General features: G+C 37.6%; 1 protein-coding gene across 2 annotated transcripts in view; it reads right to left on the bottom strand.

Annotated features, from left to right (window-relative positions):
- The window catches only part of LOC114653348 (solute carrier organic anion transporter family member 5A1), a 223,801-nt gene that overhangs the window by 200,100 nt on the left and 2,836 nt on the right, over positions 1-20,865 (bottom strand). The window lies entirely within an intron of this gene.

A 20,865-nucleotide genomic window follows, 5' to 3' on the forward strand; every position in this document is an offset into this window, starting at 1 on the left:
ATACTCTTCTTAGAACTTAGTTTATTGAGCTCATTACTTTCAATTGTAGTGAATGTTAAGAGTTAACATTAATAATTATTTGTGCCACTCTATGGTTCTTTAGAAATTAGAAATGCACTACGATCAGATATCTGTGATTGGAGACCTGGCGTTGATGGAAACACCTGTCATGATCAGATATGACTCAAGCACTCATTTCTTGCCACTGTCTTTTTAACTTAGAGGGGAGACTTCATTGGATCACACAGAAAGTGTGCTTAATAAGAACAAATTGAATTGAACAGAAATTAATAAAGAACATTTCTGCAATGAATTTCAGGTGACACCATTAGTTTCTTTTTGTTTGGTTCCCTACTTTCTATAACATTTTTGTAACTCCTCTTTGCACGACTTTATATAAAATAAGCCTGGTCTTTAGTGTGCAGCTTGGACACTCATGTAATATTTATGTTTTTATCTAGCTTACCCTAGTTTAGAATGTGTGTGACAGCTACCAAGAGAGCAGAACACCACACTAATCTGTGTATATGAAATTCCCTTTCCTATTCAAAGCCTGATGGTGCACAACTATGAAATGAATGTGCTAAATTAATTTCAAAGTTCCCTTGAAAGCACACTATGCTTTTCTACAGTTAAGACAATTAATTAGGACCCAAAGGGAGATGTGTGAAGTTGAGCTGCTTTGACTAAATGGTGCACCGATTAGGCCAGAATAATGTGTTCTCAGCAAGTCAGGGTTGTTTCAGTACTGAAGATAACCACAATCAAGACTAAAATAAAAAGATGGGCTTTCTCGTGTTATCTAAATAAATGCATATATCTTTGTTTAAACAGAGGTTTAGCATTGAGAAAGGTATTTAATAAGGTAACTACAAATTGAATACAAAGTAGTATAAGATAAAATATTAATTGAAATAAAACTTATGTCACTTTACACCTTGAAAAATGCCGGCAAATCAAACTATAATGTAAAATAAACAAAAGAATGTACATACATAGGAGTCATGTTATAGTAAAACTAGTCATTTAGCCCGTTACAATAACGGGCGCTAGAACAGTAGTGCATAAACATTAGTAGGAACAGTCTACAGTATATTAAATGGCAAGGGACTTTGACCTCATTCTTTTTGTTGGTCGTATTTTTCTTTCTTTCAGCCTTTCTTTTGTTGATGTTTACTTGCTGAGCTGACCGTTCTTCGTGGGCTGCCGCCGTGTATTGTGTGTCTTTAATTTTCTGTGACAGTAATACTGTCTTGTACAGCTCTATTCAATAAGGGCGGGTAGATAATTTAGTTCAAATGGCTCTGGAATATGTGAAGAGCAACAGGTGCAGATCTTTATTTACGCGCGCCTTTATTCGCTGCGCCCAATTGAGGTCGTCCTTTTGAGGCTCGCCTTTTTGTGCGCGCCCTTATTGAAGGATGCCTGTGCGCGCCATTATTGAAGGATACCGTCTTGTACGTCCGCTGGCTTGTACGTCCGTACGTCCGTAATATACGTCCGTACGTCCGTAATATACCTTTAATTTTCTCTGGCGGTAATACAGGTGTGCGCGTCGGTAATATGCCTTTAATCTCCTCTGACAGTAATACTGGCTTGTATGTGGCTGTAATATGCGTCACTGTATTGTGTACCTTTAATTTCCTCTCGCAGTAATACTGGTTTGTATTTCCGTAAAACGCCTCTAACTTTCTCTGACAGTAATATCGCGCATAGCACCGTGCCCCGCGCATGCGCACTTCACCAGAAGACACCCACACACGGACACCTGGAAGCACATAGGGATTTTATATATATAGATATCTGTTTAATGCTTACCAACATGATCACCTGACAAAAAAAAATCCTTTGATAATATTAGAGTTACAGTACAACAACCGCCAAAGAAGTATACTAAACTCATGATGTTAAACACAAAACAGCGTCTGGTGATGCCGCCCCTGCGTAGTAGCAAGCCTCAATCCTGTGTAGTTCCTAGTTGGTGGAACGGGTTACCCACCTCCATCCGTACTTTTGACTCCATCATTTTATTCAAGAAGCAACTGAGAACCCATCTGTTCTGTGAATATCTGTCTAATTAATGGGAAAAAAAACTTACTCTGTGATATTTTATATTGTTGGTTAATTAGTTGTTAGATTAAGTTTAATTGCTGTATCGATTATACTCTGTGCTTGTAAGTTTATTAGTTATTACATCTCAGGTAATGTTTGTTACCTGTTGTATACTAAAGTTAATGATACTCAATTATGTTTACCTCTTTCGTAAGTCACTTTGGATAAAAGTGTCTGCCAAGAAAATAAATGTAAACGTAAATGCTTTGGATTATGCTGATAGTGACTGAAAAAGAGCTTGGTCTTTATCCTTCATCCTTCCACAACAAGTCTTTTTTGACATGGCATTCAGACACTATCTGTTGGGAGCTACAGAAAAATGAATGTATTTTTATTCAGAGTAAACTTTTAAAATTTTTTGATTAAAATTGTGTATTCTACTATGGCATTCACATCTGTACAGAAAAACACTTTTTTTTTTTTTTTACACGTGTTTACAAATATAACCATCTTTCCATATGTACTACAGCAGAAAATAGTAAAAATCAACCTCCATCAATTATTGAAGCTGCTTACTTCAAATCAGGGTCATCAGTTGAGATGTACAAACTTATACTAGACCATTAGAGCTTTTAACTAACTTACAATGTCTTTCAAATATGGAAGGAAACTGGAGTATTGGAAGAAAACACAAATAAACAGTACTTGGGCCCGAATTCAAAAGTATTTAGGGCAGCCATTGAACTACCGTTCTGCCTTTAAATGCAACCTACAGTTTACAATTCTCAGGCAGTTTGAACACGGTAAATCCCTGCAGTCAAATTGCAAAGAGGCTGAAAAAGCTCACGCTGACACACTGAATAATATTTTCAATGTTTTGGCAAAAGCTTCACGCTGCATTTAGAAACTCACAGAACCGCAAAGGACGCTTATCTTAGTACAGAAAACACCAGCTTAGCACTTGTTTGTGATTTTCTTTGAATAACATTTTCCATATTTATTATAGATTATTAACTTTCTGCAAAAGTGCAAAGATATATTAAGTATTAGTAGACATGGGGCACAAAGTGAAAGATGAGACATACGTATACTGAAAAAAACATTAAGTGATTAAGACATGATATGGCCCAGTTAGGGAATTACCTTTATATTCATGGAGACGTTTAGGGAACAGGAAAGTTTAAATGAATATGTTTTAGTTACAAGTCACCGTTGTGTACTCCTGCCTTTGCCAAGAAACATACTGCCTTCTAGACTTTGTTTTCTGGCTATACAAATTTCTTATATTATTAAAATGAGCAAAATCATTATATTCCTGAATTACTACCTACACAAGGCTTACATAAGCTCTGAAAGGTGTCTGCATCTCCCCTTTATTTAACATCACTAACTCAGTGGAAAGAACATTTATTTTAAAAATAACAGAAGTGATTAATGACTAGCAGAAAATCTACTGCCTATCTATCCCCTTCAATATTACACCCTCACAATAACTCAGTAATCTGTTTTCTTCCTGGAAGACAATAAATTCAATAGCATACTTGGACACAAGGACACTCTTTCTGAATCACCAGAAGGCAAAACATAAAAGTTAAAATTGTAATGTCATCCCAAGGTGCTTTGCAATTATAATATAGCAAGAAAGGAACCATAAAAAGACTGAGCAGGCTTAGCAAAACTAGTTTGCATTCATAGTTTTGTGTTTTACGAAATAAGTCAAATAACATGCTAGCAATAGATGGTATTGTTGCAATTCTTTCAAGATTTAGTTAAAATCCAGTTGATAAAGCATTTTTAAACCATACTTGTAAATTGAATCAGGTACAATATTCAAATATACATACTCTCATATTTTTAGATTAATAGTATATTGCATATTGAATTTAGGAATGCACAGTAAGGCAGGGTGGGATTAACTACTTAACTTATGAGGTCAAACTGTTCAGACATTGGACCACACTGCCTGGCCTGCTTCTGGCAGACTCCTCTGTCTACTAGCTTTCATTCCAAGTTAAGATGAACATCATTAATTAAACCCAATGAACTAAAATAAAAACTGATTTAATTAGCACATTTAGAATATTTCTTTCCTTAAAAAATGTATAGTACACTGTGACAACAAGAATCGCTTCTAAAGGTACTGGCAAAGTCCCCTCATACTCCTTTATTGGTAAAAGTGCTGTAGTTTCTTAGAGTCAGGAAGATCTGTTGATAGTCCAATGCCTGCCATCACAGAACATTAGTCACACTTATATTTTGAAAGTGTATAAAACCCAGCCAGTAAGAGGTTACCTTGGGGTACCTTTATGCACATTGGTGGACAAAGAAACCTTGTATAAAGTTCAACTCACCAACTAAAAAGTACCTTGGAACAAATGTAAAAAATGAAAGTAGAAAATTAGCGCAGATCAAACACTTGCTTTTTACAATGTAACTGAACACCACATTTTCTCAGAGAAATACACGCAATTCTTTGAATCTTCAATATTAAATTTTATTACAATTTACCTGTAAAGGCCATTTTAGCTTGCTAATATTCATGCTACAGTATATGCAGATAGGTTTGTGCTTAGTTCTGATTGAAAGTTTGCCTTTAGACAATATAGTTAAATAGATAAGCAATATTTAATGATAGTTTATAATAACTCACCTCCAAGCTAACAAATGGAATATTCCAGCCTATTGCCTTTAAAGCAGGGGTCGCCATCTCCAGTCATGGAGGACCACAGTGGCTGCAAGTTTCCATTCTAACCCTTTTCTTAATTAGTGGCCTGTTTTTTTCTGCTAATTAAGTTCATTTTAATTGATTTGCTCTTGATGACTCAGACCTTAATTGTTTGTTTTTTCTTAATTAGCTGCTAAACAATAATGAGATACAAAATGAGCCAAAACATGACCAGCAAACTGTGTCCATCATGCCATATCTGAAAATAAAGAAACAGTGTTCTTAGAAAAGAGAAAATCAACAATTTTGGTAATTTATGCTATTGCACAATGAGAGCAGCAACAAGCCATGGAATTAAAGAATGGGTTTAATTAACAGCAAGTCTCTGCACCTAATTTAGCAACTGGTTGGAGTGAATTTGGTTGACGTTTGAGGCCCTGAATAAGATGGTCTTCTGTTGGCTCACTCACTTCACGTTTCATTTCTGTTTGGGTGCCATTAAAGGAAAGAAATGAAGCAATTCAGAGGAACAATGAAGAAATTTAGGGGAACAAATCTTAAAAAAAAAAGTCAATTAAAATTAATTCAAAAGAAGTTAATCAGCAGCAAAAACAGGTCACTAATTAAGAAAAGGGTTAGAATGAAAACCTGCAGCCACTGTGGTCCTCTACTTTAAAGGAATACTCCACCCAAAAATTACACATTTTTTTCAGTTACTTACTGCATGTTGTTTGCAGTGACAGCAGAGAAAAACATTTCATCTCATGTTTTCATGGAGAAAACAGATAATAAAGATCCTGATACAATAGGCTTCAAGAGACAGGTCTTCAATTCAAAAGCTAAATCCCATTTGAATGCATTTTTATTTTATACATGCAAGGATTTTCCAGAAGTGGGTTATTTCACAATGTTTTAGCAAAGATGCACGTGTCTGGTGTACAGCTGGATCACTGACATGTCAATTATAAGGCACAAGTAACTTAAGATTCTTTCATGGATGTTTTGATAATGTTTGCAGTTGTTCAGTGTTAGCCCCTAATGACATCCATTGTATCGAAAACTGTAATCTCCATGAAAACATTTGATTAAATGTTTGTCTTGGCCTATCATTTTTACAGTTAAAAATGTTTGCAAAGCATAATATTTATGTGTGTTCGGGGACTAAAATAATAGTGAATATAGAATGTAATAATGTATTAGAAGACTACATTAACATGTGCTTTTTAACAGTACTTTACAATATTATGTAGTTAAAAACATAGCCTAAATAGGCTTGTGGTGACTCAATAGTTTCCATACACAGATTTCAATTCAGGTGATGTAAAAATGGCATTGATTAATGTGTTTTAGTGGTGGAAACTCCGTTGCTAACTGTTGTCCAGTTTTCTTAAACATAATATTTTTTAACAGATTCAATAGAGAGTTAAAATCTCTGTTGAAGTCTCAAGATAAAACAGATGGAGAGCAGGTCTGCTGATAAATATTGGAATATTGAATAATTTATGTAATGTGAGGTTTTTTTATTTAAAAATACACTTTTCTTATTAAATAAAAAAATACATAACAAAAAGATAATGTCAATAATCACCCAACAGGTATTTAGTGCAGCAAATACAGTCCTATCTTTCTCAACTATAGTAACAATACCACAACAGTATGTCACCCACTAAATGTCATATCAATAATAAAGTGAAATTACCAAAAGAAAAACAGCAATACTACTGTAGTATAAAAATCACTATCACTATTACCCTATGAAAGGAAAAAAGCACTGATCTAGCCAGTAATATTAATTAAAACCCAGTAATTCATTAAAATTATCTTAGAACTTAGAAAGGAACTGATTTATTGTTGACAATTATCTAAAAGATTTTAATTACCACCCGAAGATGCAGAGAAGCAAAAGCAGCTGTTAGAGCACGAATAAACTATACCACCAGCTCAGTCTGTTGTAAGTTACACTACTAAGTAACTCTTTCAGTGAGCACAAGCTGTAATCCTTGATATTTCCTTCAAAATCAGCCTCTTCATGCACTGTAGAAATTATACAGCACAACACCGTCGTTGTTGCATGCCCAGCAGGTCCAGTATTCTGTCTGAAGATCAACCACAGCTCCCCTTCTCTACCCATAATATGTTTATATTACTCAGGAGAGCTACACTTTGACATGTAATTAATTAGTTCAAACAAACTTTAGCTGCAGGTTGATAAGTGTCATTCTTTAGAATAATAATAGGCAGATAACATTAGGTCAGTAAATTCAGTCCTGTACATGCTTACAGTATATCATTGTTTTCCTCTTCAATTCATTTCCACTCAAGTAGAAAAGTTTTTTATTTTTGCACTTTATTTAATTTACCTAAAGCAACAGGAGAAGTGCACTGCTGCATGAGCTGCTTGCTTGTGTGCCACATCCCCAGCGTTGTACTGGGGATACAGCGGCTGTCAGGCGAGTAAAAGAGGAAACATATAGAAGCTGATGTAACCATTCTCAAGGTCAAATTGAAACAGTAAACTAATTTATAGCTGAAGCGACACAGAATGTTCATCTGTTTTAAGGCAGACGAGTTGGCAGATTTGTCAATGCTTTTCAAGTAAAGATTTTGATATTTCAAAACTTTGTACACCACAATCTGTTAAGAGATAGCTCAATGAAAATTGAGCTGCCTCAACAAATTTTTTGATGAACAAGTGTGGTAAATTTAAAAAAATAATTGGTCCACAGGAGGCAGAGTTGTTCATGAGGACAAAGAGACATACAGTCAGACAGACATGGCAATTGCAGTAGGTGCTTCACACATTATATAACGCACCTAAAAAAAATGATAATTTTTGGATGATGAATTTCTTTAAACAGTAAAATACTGTAGTTTTCTATGTGAATGGCAAGGTATAAGAGCATAAAGAGTTGTACCACAACAATAAAAATGCTTAACACAGCAAAATATAATGAGGAATGTAAGTATTAAACTGTAAACCATTTTTTTAATTTTATCATTTGTGGTTCTTTGAAATTAAAACTTTGCAGTTCAAAACAAATTTACATGGAACTGCTGTTTTTCCTCTGAAATTAAAAGCTTGAAAACTAATTTATTTGGACCGTGGAATTTCTTGAAGTACTCAATGCTTGCACATTTGCCATCTTAGTAACTGCAAAATGTTGTCAACATCAAAGAAATGCTGCTACATTATCTATTACATTGCTCTCAACTTTGTGTTGTAATTGATTTTATTACAGGTACTGGTTTTCATACAGTCACACTTTAGGAATTCCTTGAAACATGATAGACTGGTAACTTCAGCTCACAATTTATTGTACAAGACACAGCCTCTCACTCTCTCTCATGCATTCTGACAATGAAGATGTAATTCTCTCCTCTGAAGCCAGTAGAACATGATCGAAACTGCAGCTCCTTTTTCAGTACAAAGTTAATGCATGCATGCTGCTGGTATAATGCGCAAGCACCCAAAAATTTCTAAAGCGCTGTTGTCTATCAATATACTCAAAGCTGGAAAGTAGATGGAAGTATAACTAAAGCAGTCAAAAAAATCAAAGAATTTAAGAAACACGATACTGTGAGGATAGTTAAAATTGATGAGTGTCAAATTCCACATTTAAGATCATTTTCAGACTTAAGTTGGTTGTCGTACATCTCTTTACAAATTCTCATCTTTTATTGTTGGCAACATTTGTTAGTTTTCACCTTACCAGCTTTTAAGCAAAATATATTTAAAAACATAAAGACAACAAAACTGTATTTGAAGTCATGTCATTTTCTAACCCATTTAATTAAGACAATAGTCACCCAAGGGGGCTGAAGCCTATCCCAACCACCATAGGGTGCAAGGCAGCAACAAACCCTAGACAAGGATGTCAGTCCATCGCAGCTGTACTTAAATTACTTAAATAGTAACAACTTTTTGTGTAGTTCCTGAAACAGAAGTGCAGTAAAACTGAAAAAATGTTAGCACTGACTGCATTTTGAGTGTGGAATATGACTTGAAAACTTAAATCTATAATATGAAACAAACATAACATTCTCAAAGCTACCTAATCCATTTCATAGTTATGGGAGGCTATAGCCCATCTCCAGCATGGACAGCATCTGGGCCAGACGCAGAGAACCACCCTGTATAATATGCTGTTCCATCGATGGGCCCCCTCAGGTGCACATCTGCACTCACATCTGTTACAGCCAGCCGTTACAACCTGCACATGTTGGAGATGTGGGAGACAAAGAGGGTTACCTGGAGAAAGACCCACACAGACAACTGGAAAAGGTGTAAACTCCATTTGAACTACAACCACACAGAGGACCTGTACTCAGCATGCTGCCTTTGGAATGTGCCAGCATTAGCACCACTATACTAGCTTAATAAGAAAATACTCTATATAGACACAAATCAAAAAGTTAGATGACACACTGTAAAGGGTGTTTAAGAGAAATAAAAACAATAAAAAGCAGCAAAAAAATAACAGTGCAACACTGATTCTAACATGTCTTCCACACTGGAGAGTACACAAATGTCCGTCAGTCACTTACAGTTGATATTTCCAGTTTACAAGTAACATTTCCTTTAGATTAACTTCTTGAAATAAAGAAAAAAAATGTTCATGTGTACCAAAAATAAATCGATGAAAATATTATTGAGGAAAATTTCAAGCAAAATATATCAGGAACACAATATAATACTAAACAGTCAACAAGGAGTTTAATGGGGGAGATCACCTTGCACTACAACCACAAGAATTTTATAAGGCTTTTTGACAAGGAAGCACATGGCAGACTAATGATCAAACTAAGCTCAAAGTGCAATGTTTACATATACGTTAAGTTCAATATTAGCACAAATGCAGAAAGCAAAAAAGGTTATACAATAGTTTTCAGGCATTAGCCAAATTGCCATACCCACTCAAATTTTTCTTCAACATTTGAGCATTCTACTTGACCAAATTAACGTGCTTTGACCTGTATACGGTAAATCTATGTTTAAGTGCAATGAAAGAGGTACAATAAAGTGTGAAACAAATTCCAGTTAATATACAAATATGTAATATTAAAAATATTAGCCAAAGAAGGAGCAATTGGAGGTAATACATTGGAAGTCAAACAGAACATGGAAAAGTACTTAAGGGTGTAGCAAAAAGTAGGAACCAATAATAGGTGAAAGGTCAGAATACAAAATGCAAGCAAGGCATATAAAATGCTAGATAAAATCATTGAGCAGAAAAGAAAGCCAAAACAAGTTTAACCCTAAAAGACTGGAACAAAAGGCACTGGGGAGTACAAGAATGATGGCTGCAGCAGAGGAACAAAGGTACGCAGCACTAAGGAGAAGGCCTCCTCTAGGCCTCACATTTTATTTCCCCCATGACCACCATGTGATTGCTGTGTAATAAAATGTTGCACAACAACCGCTACAGATAGGTGGGGCTAGAGGGAAATGATAATTAAATCAATGGAATGGGGCAAGGGTTCAGTCGTTATCCTGTCCTCAATTACATATTACATGACAAATTAGGAAGCATTTCTGGCAGTGGTGTAAGGAACTCTTCCCAAATTTAATAGTATTAAAAGTGGTGTATGATCAATCACAGGGCCACTGCTATTTTTAAGTTACATACATTATTCAGACAAAGATGTTACAAAACAGCTGGTAAAGTTTACAGATTCGTTTACACTAAAGTAGAGAAAAAATGTCAGAACCCCTAAATTAACCAGAGTTATTACAGATGAACCTCAAATAATTTTGGACTACAGCATACATGAGGCAGATGAAGACTAATGTAAAAAACAAAATGTTACACACAAACTAAAATAATTAAATATTTTTACAGAATAAGGGACCTACTAGTACTATATGCCTTATGAGAGAGAGATTAACTATATTTGTATTGTATTTATTCCCTTTTTTTGACACCCACTGAATGCCCAACCAACCTGGAAAGGGGTCTCTCTTTGAGGCACAAGGCACAAGCCCTCCTCCAGTCTTCCTGGGCGTCCCGGCTGGGTACCACCCCCAGCGGCATGCCACAACAGTCATTAAAACAATAATCATATTCAAAAAGACAATAGATTTCTAAGGTATATCACTGCCAGTGTAAATGCTTACAGTAAGGTTCAATTAAGCAGAAAAAAATGTTTCTTTATAATGGGTGCAGCACCTCCATTTGATGATTTTTGAAAGGATTGTATGAATGGTCAATTAATGATCACTTTAATAACTGCTTCCTTCTGTAATATCACAAGATCATACAAGATTTATTAAAGGCAAACACCTAACTTTTAAACTTTGACATTTGAATATAATATATTCACCCATTAATTGTAACATCCCAGAGATCTTATTATTTTTAGACACAGAAAACGCATTTGATACGCTTGAATGGGACTACCTATTCACCAAACACATGTGCAAGGATCAAACTACTTTATACTAGTCCAGAAGCCTAAGTTTGTGTTAACAACATTATTTCGGACTGCTTCAAACTGGAACATGGTACTCAACAAGTATGCCCCTTATCACCTTTGCTCTTTGCAACTGCCATTGAACCACTGGCTTTCAACTTTCGATTTCAAAATGCATCATAGATAAAGGGGATTCTCAGAGAAGGACTTGAACAGATATGCTAAATCTGACACATAAAATTCTGTGCCAGCAGTCCTAAAAGCATTAGCAGATTTTCAAAAGATATCTGGACTCAAAATCAATTTGAATAAAAGTGTGAATTTCTAGCTCACAATGTCGAACTGGATACTTTCCCATTTATTTTAACAGATCAGTTTAAATATCTAGGGGTAAATATCACAAGCAAATATAAAGCTTTGTTTCAACAAAATGTTGCTGTCTGCATGGAAAAAATTAAACAAGATATGAATCGATGGTCTATCGTCCATCTTACATTATCAGGGAGAATCAACATTGTTAAGATGACCATCCTTCCCAAGCTTCTCTTCCTATTTCAAAGCATCCCCATATACTGTACATTAACAAATCATTTTTTAAAGAAATTTTACTCAATCATAACATCATTTATTTGGAATCCAAAACATCCACGCATTCAAAGGGTGACTCTACAATGACCTAAACCAGAAGGGGGCATGGCACTACCTAACATTCAATTATATTACTGGGCGGAAAATATACAAGCTATAAACACCTGGACATCAACACAAATCAAAGAATATACACAAGCCTTGTCTGCAATAGAAATAAAATCTTGCAGTACAGTAATCCCTCGCTACTTCGCGGTTCACTTTTCGCGGATTCACGACTTTGCGGATTTTATATGTAAGCATATCTAAATATATAACGCGGATTTTACACTGCTTCGCGGGTTTCTGCGGACAATGGGTCTTTTTACTTCTGGTATTTGCTTCCTCAGTTGGTTTGCCCAGTTGATTTCATACAAGAGATGCTATTGGCGGACGGCTGAGAAGCTACCCAATCAGAGCACGCAGTTAAGTTCCTGTGTGCTGCTGATTGGCTAAGCGACGGAGCGCTGCATTAACCAGGAAGTCTCATCTCACTCATTCAGCATTAACGTGCTCTTGCTACTGCATTCAGGGGATTATCACCTTCATCGTCATCATTTTTACTGCGCAGCATATTCATCACCATCATCACGTCATATATAGCTACGTGTACTTCGCTATACAGTAAGTGTAAACTTATCTAACGATTTCATATTGCTTAGCAGTTGTCCCCGTTATTAACAGAGTAAAGGGTGGGTTGTAAACAATACAGGGAGGGTTTAAAAACGTCGAAAAATACATTAAATAAGTAAATAAATATGGTGTCCCTACTTCGCGGAAATTCAGTTATCGTGGTTGGCCTTGGAACCTATCTCCCGCGATAAGTGAGGGATTACTGTACTTCTTTATATTCCATGCTCTGTGCCACAGTTGATATACCATCAATACACTAATAATCCAACTGCCCTTCTTTCTCCCAGAATATGGAACCAATGTAGGAAGCTCTTTAAGACAGAGAACCTTTTATCTGTGGCACCTCTACATGACAACCACCTTTCAAAGTTATACACAATTTAATGTCCGGAAAATGTCCGGGATTAAAACACTTTGTCACTTGTACATGGATAATGTCTTTGTATTCTGCGAACAATTACGTTTCAGGTTCAACCTCTCATCAACATTACTGTTCCACTACTTATAAGCTAGAAACGTTCATAAACAGAACCTGCCCAATTTTCCTCTCCTCCTATCTTGTTCTATTCCAGAAGAAAAATTGATCAATCTTGAACACTGAGATAGCATCTTTACAATTTATAAAAATATTTGAAAGTCCCTTCCTTTCAAAGACCCCAAAGTACAATGTGGAAAGGATCTGTCACTTAAAATCTTTTATCGGGCACATTTATCTTATTTAGAATTGTCCAAACTGTTTCCAGGACAAGATTCAACCCATGAACTTTGAAATCTAGCTCCAGCCTCACTGGGCCACATGTTCTGGGTGTGCACCAAATTAACAACATTTTGAACAAAAATCTTTGCATGTCTGTCAGACAGCCTTGGTGTCACAATCACTCTGACCCCATTAATAGCTGTGTTTGGTGTACTCCCAGATGGGCTTAAAGTGGAGAAGGGCAAACAAACTGTAATTGCCTTTACTGCACTACTAGCACATAGAATTATCTTGCTCAACTGGTAAAATCCCAACCCACCACTTTTAAGTCAGTGGGTAATTGATGTTCTATACTACTTGAAATTGGAAAAAAATCAAATTCTCACTTAGAGGATCTGGATTTAAAACCTTTTATAATATGGCCGGATCTAATCAATAACATTTTAGAATATGTTTCCACTTCGGGGAAAAGGGTAGTCTTTCTTTCTTGTTTTCTTTTATACAGTAGCTCTGGATGACGGGTCTCCTCTCTTTCTCTTGGGTGGGGGTTGAATTTTGCTTTGTTTGTTTGCTTTGTTAAGTTTAACGTAATTATATGGAATGTTATCTGCTTCTGATTAAAATTAAAATTAATAAATAAACAAATGATCACTTTAATCATGGCACTGGACATGGAATAAAGCAGTCAAAAAATAATTCATAATTACCACCAGTTACTCACCTTGTCTTAAATAACATTTTTTAAATAATGTTTTTCAAGTGATCTGCATTATTAATACACTGTTCTGAATAAGTCTGCAAATTAGTCAGTAAATCACAATTTTCATTTTACAATTCAATCAAATGAGTACAAAAGTTATTCCTAAAACTGTATGCACTTTTGAGATATTATAACATTTATAGGATAAATATTGAAGAATTGATGACAGTTCAGTCTGAAATTCTTAATGCTACTGACTAATCGTATACAGAACTCAGGGGGCTCCTCTCTACAGCCTGTCTCGCCCTATTTTCTGTTTTTTTTACAGTTCTCAATTGTTCAACAAATATATCGTTCACAATACCAGTAGATTGAAATTTATCCAATCACTTTTAAATAGTGTTAAGATAAGGTAATCATCCTCCTCAATGCACATTAAACTAGAAACTAAATCTTCTTTGCATCTCTGTTTCAGATTTACAGAAGATTAAATGTATATCATAACAGTGAACCTACAATGAGGCACCAACCAGATGTACATGACCAACCGAAAATGCATTTAACATAAAATAATGCCTTGGTACAATATATTCCCAGAACACCCAGGAGGCAGGGCCACAATGATATACTGCTACTGGGTACTCCATATCCCATTATTTAGAGATCAGACAGTAGGTCCCAGATAAGATTTACCGAGTTTGTTGAAGATTATGTGAGTATATGATTTCTTTTGATTTACATTTTTTAGGTTTTGCACTTGTATCATGTTTTTGCACTAACCCAGCCACAGGGGATGCACAAACCAGTGTGTTTCTGTGTGTCCCAAGCCCGGATAAATGGGGAGGGTTACATCAGGAAGGGCATCCGGTGAAAAATTTTGCCAAATCGATATGTGGACAACAATACAAATTTCCAAACCGGATCGGTCGAGCCCCAGGTTAACAACGACCGCCACCAGTACTGTTAGCCAACAGCGTGCTGGCGGAAATTGGGCTACTGTTGGAAGGAGAAGAAGAAAGAAAAGAAGAGGGGGGAGCCATGTCTGGAGGCAGGAGGAGAGGAGGAAAGTAAAGAGAGTGGAACTGAGGGTAGGAACTTTGAATGCTGGCAGTATGACTGGTAAAGGGAGAGAGTTAGCAGATATGATGGAGAGAAGGAAGGTTGATATATTGTGTGTGCAAGAGACTAAATGGAAGGGGAGTAAGGTCAGGTGGATTCTAGGTGGATTCAAATTGTTCTACCATGGTGTCGATGGGAGGAGAAATAGGGTAGGAGTTATTCTGAAGGAACAGTATGTCAAGAGTGTTTTGAAGGTGAAAAGAGTGTCAGGCAAAGTAATGATTATGAAGCTGGAAATTGGAGGTGTGATGATGATTGTTGTTAGTGCATATGCACTGCAAGTTGGGTGTGCAATGGATGAGAAAGAAGATTTTTGGAGTGAGTTGGATGAAGTGATGAACAGTGTACCCAAGGGACAGAAAGTAGTGATTGGAGCGGATTTCAATGGGCATGTTGGTGAAGGGAACAGTGGAGACGAGGAGGTGATGGGTAGGTATGGTGTCAAGGAGAGGAATGAATAAGGTCAGAGGATAGTGGATTTTGCCAAAAGGATGGACATGGCTGTGGTGAATACGTATATTAAGAAGAGGGAGGAACATAGGGTTACGTACAAGAGTGGATGAAGATGCACACAGGTAGATTACATCCTATGCAGAAGAGTTGATCTGAAGGAGACTGAAGACTGCAAAGTGGTGGCAGAGGAAAGTGTAGTTAAGCAGCATAGTATGGTGGTCTATAAGATGACGTTGGAGATCAAGAAGAGGAAGACAGTGATAGCAGAGCCAAGGATCAAATGGTGGAAGTTGAAAAAGGAAGACTGCAAGGTTGAGTTTAGGGAGGAGGTGAGACAGGCACTGGGTGGCAGTGAAGAGTTACCAAACAGCTGGGAAACTACAGCAGATGTAGTAAGGGTAGCAGCAAGAAGGGTGCTTGGCGTGACATCTGGAAAGAGGAAGGAGGAAAAGGATACCTGGTGGTGGAATGAGGAAATACAGAAGAGTATACAGAGGAAGAGGTTGGCAAAGAAGAAGTGGGATAGTCAGAGAGATGCAGAAATTAGACAATAGTACAAAGAGATAAGGTGCAAGGTGAAGAGAGAGGTGGCAAAGGCTAAAGAAAAGGCGTATGATGAGTTGTATGAGAGGTTGGACACTAAGGAGGGAGACAAGGACCTGTATAGATTGTCTAGACAGAGGGACTGAGCTGGGAAAGATGTGCAGCAGGTTAGGGTGATAAAGGATAAAGATGGAAACATACTCACAAGCACTTTGAGTACTTTGAGAGGCTGATGAATGAAGAGAACGAGAGAAAGAAGAGGTTGGATGATGTGGAGTTAATGAATCAGGAAGTGCAATGGATTAGCAAGGAGGAAGTAAGGACAGCTATGAAGAGGATGAAAAATGGAAAGGCTGTTGGTCCAGATGACATACCTATGGAAGCATGGAGGTGTTTAGGAGAGATGGCCGTGGAGTTTTTGACCAGATTGTTTAATGGAATCTTGGAAAGTGAGAGGATGCCTGAGGATTGGAGAAGAAGTGTACTGGTGCCGATATTTAAGAATAAGGGGATGTGCAGGACGGCAGTAACTACAGGGGAATAAAATTGATGAGTCACAGCATGAAGTTATAGGAAAGAGTAGTGGAAGCTACTGTAGGTTAAGAAGTGAGGTGATAATTAGTGAGTAGCAGTATGGTTTCATGCCAAGAAAGAGCACCACATATGCAATGTTTGCACTGAGGATGTTGATGGAGAAGTTTAGAGAAGGCCAGAAGGAGTTGCATTGCGTTTTTGTGGACATGGAGACAGCATATGACAGGGTGCAACGAAAGGAACTGTGGTATAGTATGAGGAAGTCGGGAGTGTCAGAGAAGTACGTAAGAGTTGTACAGGATATGTACAAGGGAAGTGTGAAAGTGGTGAGGTCTGCGGTATGAGCGACGGATGCATTCAACATGGAGGTGGGATTACATCAGGGATCAGCTCTGAGCCCTTTCTTATTTGCAATGGTGATGAACAGGTTGACAGACGACATTAGACAGGAGTCCCCATGGACTATGATGTTTGCTGATGACATTGTGATCTGTAGCGATAGTAGGGAGCAGGTTGAGGAGACCCTGGAGAGGTGGAAATATGCTCTAGAGAGGAGAGGAATGGTCAGTAGGAACAAGACAGAATACATGTGTGTAAATGAGAGGGATGTCAGTGGAATGGTGAGGATGCAGGGAGTAGAGTTGGCGAAGTTGGATGAGTTTAAATACTTGGGATCAACAGTACAGAGTAATGAGGATTGTGGAAGAGAGATGAAAAAGAGAGTGCAGGCAGGGTGGAATGGGTGGAGAAGAGTGTCAGGAGTAATTTGTGACAGACAGTTATCAGCAAGAGTGAAAGGGAAGGTCTACAGCAGTGGTTCTCAAACTGTGGGGTGTGAAGTAACAAAAAGGGAGGGGCGCGAAGATGTGAAAAAAAGAAATCAAGAATCGAAAATATGAAAAATACTTCTATTGAAACCAAAACAAATTAACTTAAACTACATTCTGATACTAGAAAAATAAATATAGAGTTAGATAAATGTCGATAAAAGTTAAGTAGGTATAATAAAATATGCATCTATGATATATTATTAATTAAAAAAGAGCAAATTGGTATCAGTGGGCTCCTTTCAAAAAAATGTTAGGGGGGGCGCGATTAAAACTGTTATGGAAACTCGGGTCGCAAATACTTAAAGGTTGAGATATGCTGGTCTACAGGACGGTAGTGAGACCAGCTATGTTATGCAGGTTGGAGACGGTGGCACTGACCAGAAAGCAGGAGACACAGCTGGAGGTGGCAGAGTTAAAGATGCTAAGATTTGCACTGGGTGTGACGAGGATGGAAAGGATTAGAAATGAGTACATTAGAAGGTCAGCTCAAGTTGGACGGTTGGGAGACAAAGTCAGAGAGGCGAAATTGCGTTGGTTTGGAAATGTGCAGAGGATAGTGCTGCCAGGGAAGAGGAAAGGAGGAAGGCCTAAGAGAAGGTTTATGCATGTGGTGAGAGAGGTCATGCAGGTGATGGTGTAACAGAGCAAGATGCAGAGGACAGAAAGATATGGAAGAAGATGATCCGCTGTGGCAACCCCTAACGGGAGCAGCTGAAAGAAGAAAAAGATCATGTTTTTGCACTTGTTCACTTTAGATTGCCTTGTAGGCAAGTCTTTCTTGCCTTAATTTTGCCCTTTCCCATTTTTGGTTCATTTTGTTGAATATCTCAATGCATGCTCAATAATCCAGGTAAGGAAATCCTAGAAATTTGATTCTGTTCATCTGGACAAAGTTTTTAAGTGGGAGAAATATTTCGAGACTTATCCAAGTCACTTCCTCAGTCTCAATTGACTGCAGGTTTCCCCAACCTCATAAACAGTACCTTTGCTTAATCACAGAGACTAGCACCATTGACAAAGGGCCAGTTGATCAGTGATATGCAAATTGTCCACTGATTAGTAGACGTGTGAACCATTCATAGAGGGTTGAGGAATGGCTGCAATCACAGCATTGTAAGATGGTGACAGATGTACCCTTAGGCCCCCTCCTCTGTTCAGAGATGGTCGTTCCTTTTTCACGTAAATGGCCTCCTTGATTCCTCTCTCAAACCAGCGCTCCTCCCTGTCTAGGATGTGCACCTCTTCATCTTTAAAGGAGTGACCACTATCCTGTAGATGTAAATAGACTGCGGAGTCCTGGCCTGACGAGGAAGCTCTTCTGAGTTGTGACATGCGCTTAGCCAGTGGCTGTTTGGTTTCCCCGATGTACAATTCACGGCACTCCTCCTGGCACTTAACTGCGTAAACTATGTTACTCTGTTTGTGCCGTGGGACCCGATCCTTGGGATGGACCAATCTTTGGCGTAGCGTGTTTTGGGGTTTGAAAGCCACTGAGACCCGGTGTTTCGAGAAAATGCACCTCAGCTGTTCCGATACTCCTGACACATATGGGATCACTAAGGGTTTTCGCTTAGGCAGTGGATGTCCTTCCTCTCTCATGAATCGCTTGGAGCGTTCTTTAAAGATGAAGAGGTGCACATCCTGGACAGGGAGGAGCGCTGGTTTAAGAGAGGAATCAAGGAGGCCATTTACGTGAAAAAGGAACGACCATCTCTGAACAGAGGAGGGGGGCCTAAGGGTACATCTGTCGCCATCTTACAATGCTGTGATTGCAGCCATTCCTCAACCCTCTATGAATGGTTCACACGTCTACTAATCAGTGGACAATTTGCATATCACTGATCAACTGGCCCTTTGTCAATGGTGCTAGTCTCTGTGATTAAGCAAAGGTACTGTTTATGAGGTTGGGGAAACCTGCAGTCAATTGAGACTGAGGAAGTGACTTGGATAAGTCTCGAAATATTTCTCCCACTTAAAAACTTTGTCCAGATGAACAGAATCAAATTTCTAGGATTTTGTTGAATACAAAATAAAACCTTCATTATATAAAAATTCATTGTTTGGACTTGTTTCATCTATCCAGATGTTATTCAGTTCCTCTCCCTAGATGGGCATTGTGGTATATTTTGAAATATTTAAAAACATATTTTTGAACTTTTGCAGCAGGACCCATTTTTAGGCCTATGCAGACTGAAGCCTATCTCCAGTGGTTGAGGGTTGGCTGCCTCAAGTAAGTCCATACCTGGACAGGTTGCTGAAGCCCCTGGCCTGCTTAGTGAAACTTTTAGCAAGCCTCACATCCTTTCCTCAAGTTCATGTCTCCGGTATACTACAGGACCTTCTTAAAGTGGCTTGCTAAATCAATATTTAAAACATGTTAAATACAGCCACATTGACCATATACAGTCAGATTGCATTTACAGCTGGCATTCAAATGTGTCTCCAGTGTCTGCTCGTGTTTATCTCCACAGCCCAGTGTACCACAGTTACTAACCTGTAATTAGAACTATAACTGACTGCTGTTGTGATTGGTATTTTCAATTTTTTTTTTTTTTAGTTTTGAGCAAAGCATGCATTTTTTAAATTTATTTTACCGCTATGGCACAGCACCATTTTGTTTAGAAATAGACTTTGCCATTCTGGAACATTTGTATTATCGATTACAAGATGCTCAGAGAATGTTCAACATCATAAGTGCAACAATATAATGTAAATGTCCGCCTATGCAGTTACAGGGTATACATGATTGTGTTGGTGTGTGATTCTTACCTCAAAACTGGTTTTTGAACTTGCTTTTGGTGTTAAGGTCTTTGATTTTTGATTAACATTTTGAATTTAACAATTGATTGGTTAGACTTTGGTGAAAATGTCAGCTTGACTTTACGACTACATTTCATCTCCTGCTTTTTTTTTTATTGCAAAAATCTCACTGTCTCCTTCTGAGTTAGTACAACTGCTTGTAACGTCCCCAACAAGAAAAAGTGAAAAGAATGTGACATATAAGACAAACTCATATAATTTTTCTGTTTTAGAGACGTTAAGTGCTAATATGTGGTTTTAAAGTAAGTATCCAGAAATGGGAACAGAACGAAGGCAGTTCTTATTCAGTTGTTTACCTAATGTTGTCATGATTTAGAATGAGTTTAGACTGCCAGTGTTTATTTCCATCATTAGGTTTTCTTCCAGCATTGCTAGGGGCGTGGCCTCTGAGGTCAGGACCAATGACTAATTGACGCATGAGTGCAAATCTTTATCCAGTCTGTGGATACCAAATCTCTGAAGTATTCAAACTTTATCTTTGTGCTCTTTCCTCGCGTGCACTTTGGGTTTTGACCCTTTTGTTCTCTTGCCACAATTATTGTATCCCATCTTGGCCTTCAGTTTAATTTCACTTTATATCTTTTTTTTTTTTTTTGCTTTGTTTTTTATGTGCATCTCTCGGTTTCGTTCTAAACTCACTGACAGAACAAATGTGACAAGCCTTAAGAAAGCAGATGTAAGCTCGGTCTACTTGTAGCCATTATTACAGCTGAAAATGTATCAGAAAAACAAACTACTCAAGGGTAATGCCATAAATAAGATATGTATAATCAGTTGTGCA

The sequence above is a fragment of the Erpetoichthys calabaricus genome, chromosome 6 (assembly GCF_900747795.2).
Source record: "Erpetoichthys calabaricus chromosome 6, fErpCal1.3, whole genome shotgun sequence".
NCBI classification, from domain to species: Eukaryota; Metazoa; Chordata; class Cladistia; order Polypteriformes; family Polypteridae; genus Erpetoichthys; species Erpetoichthys calabaricus.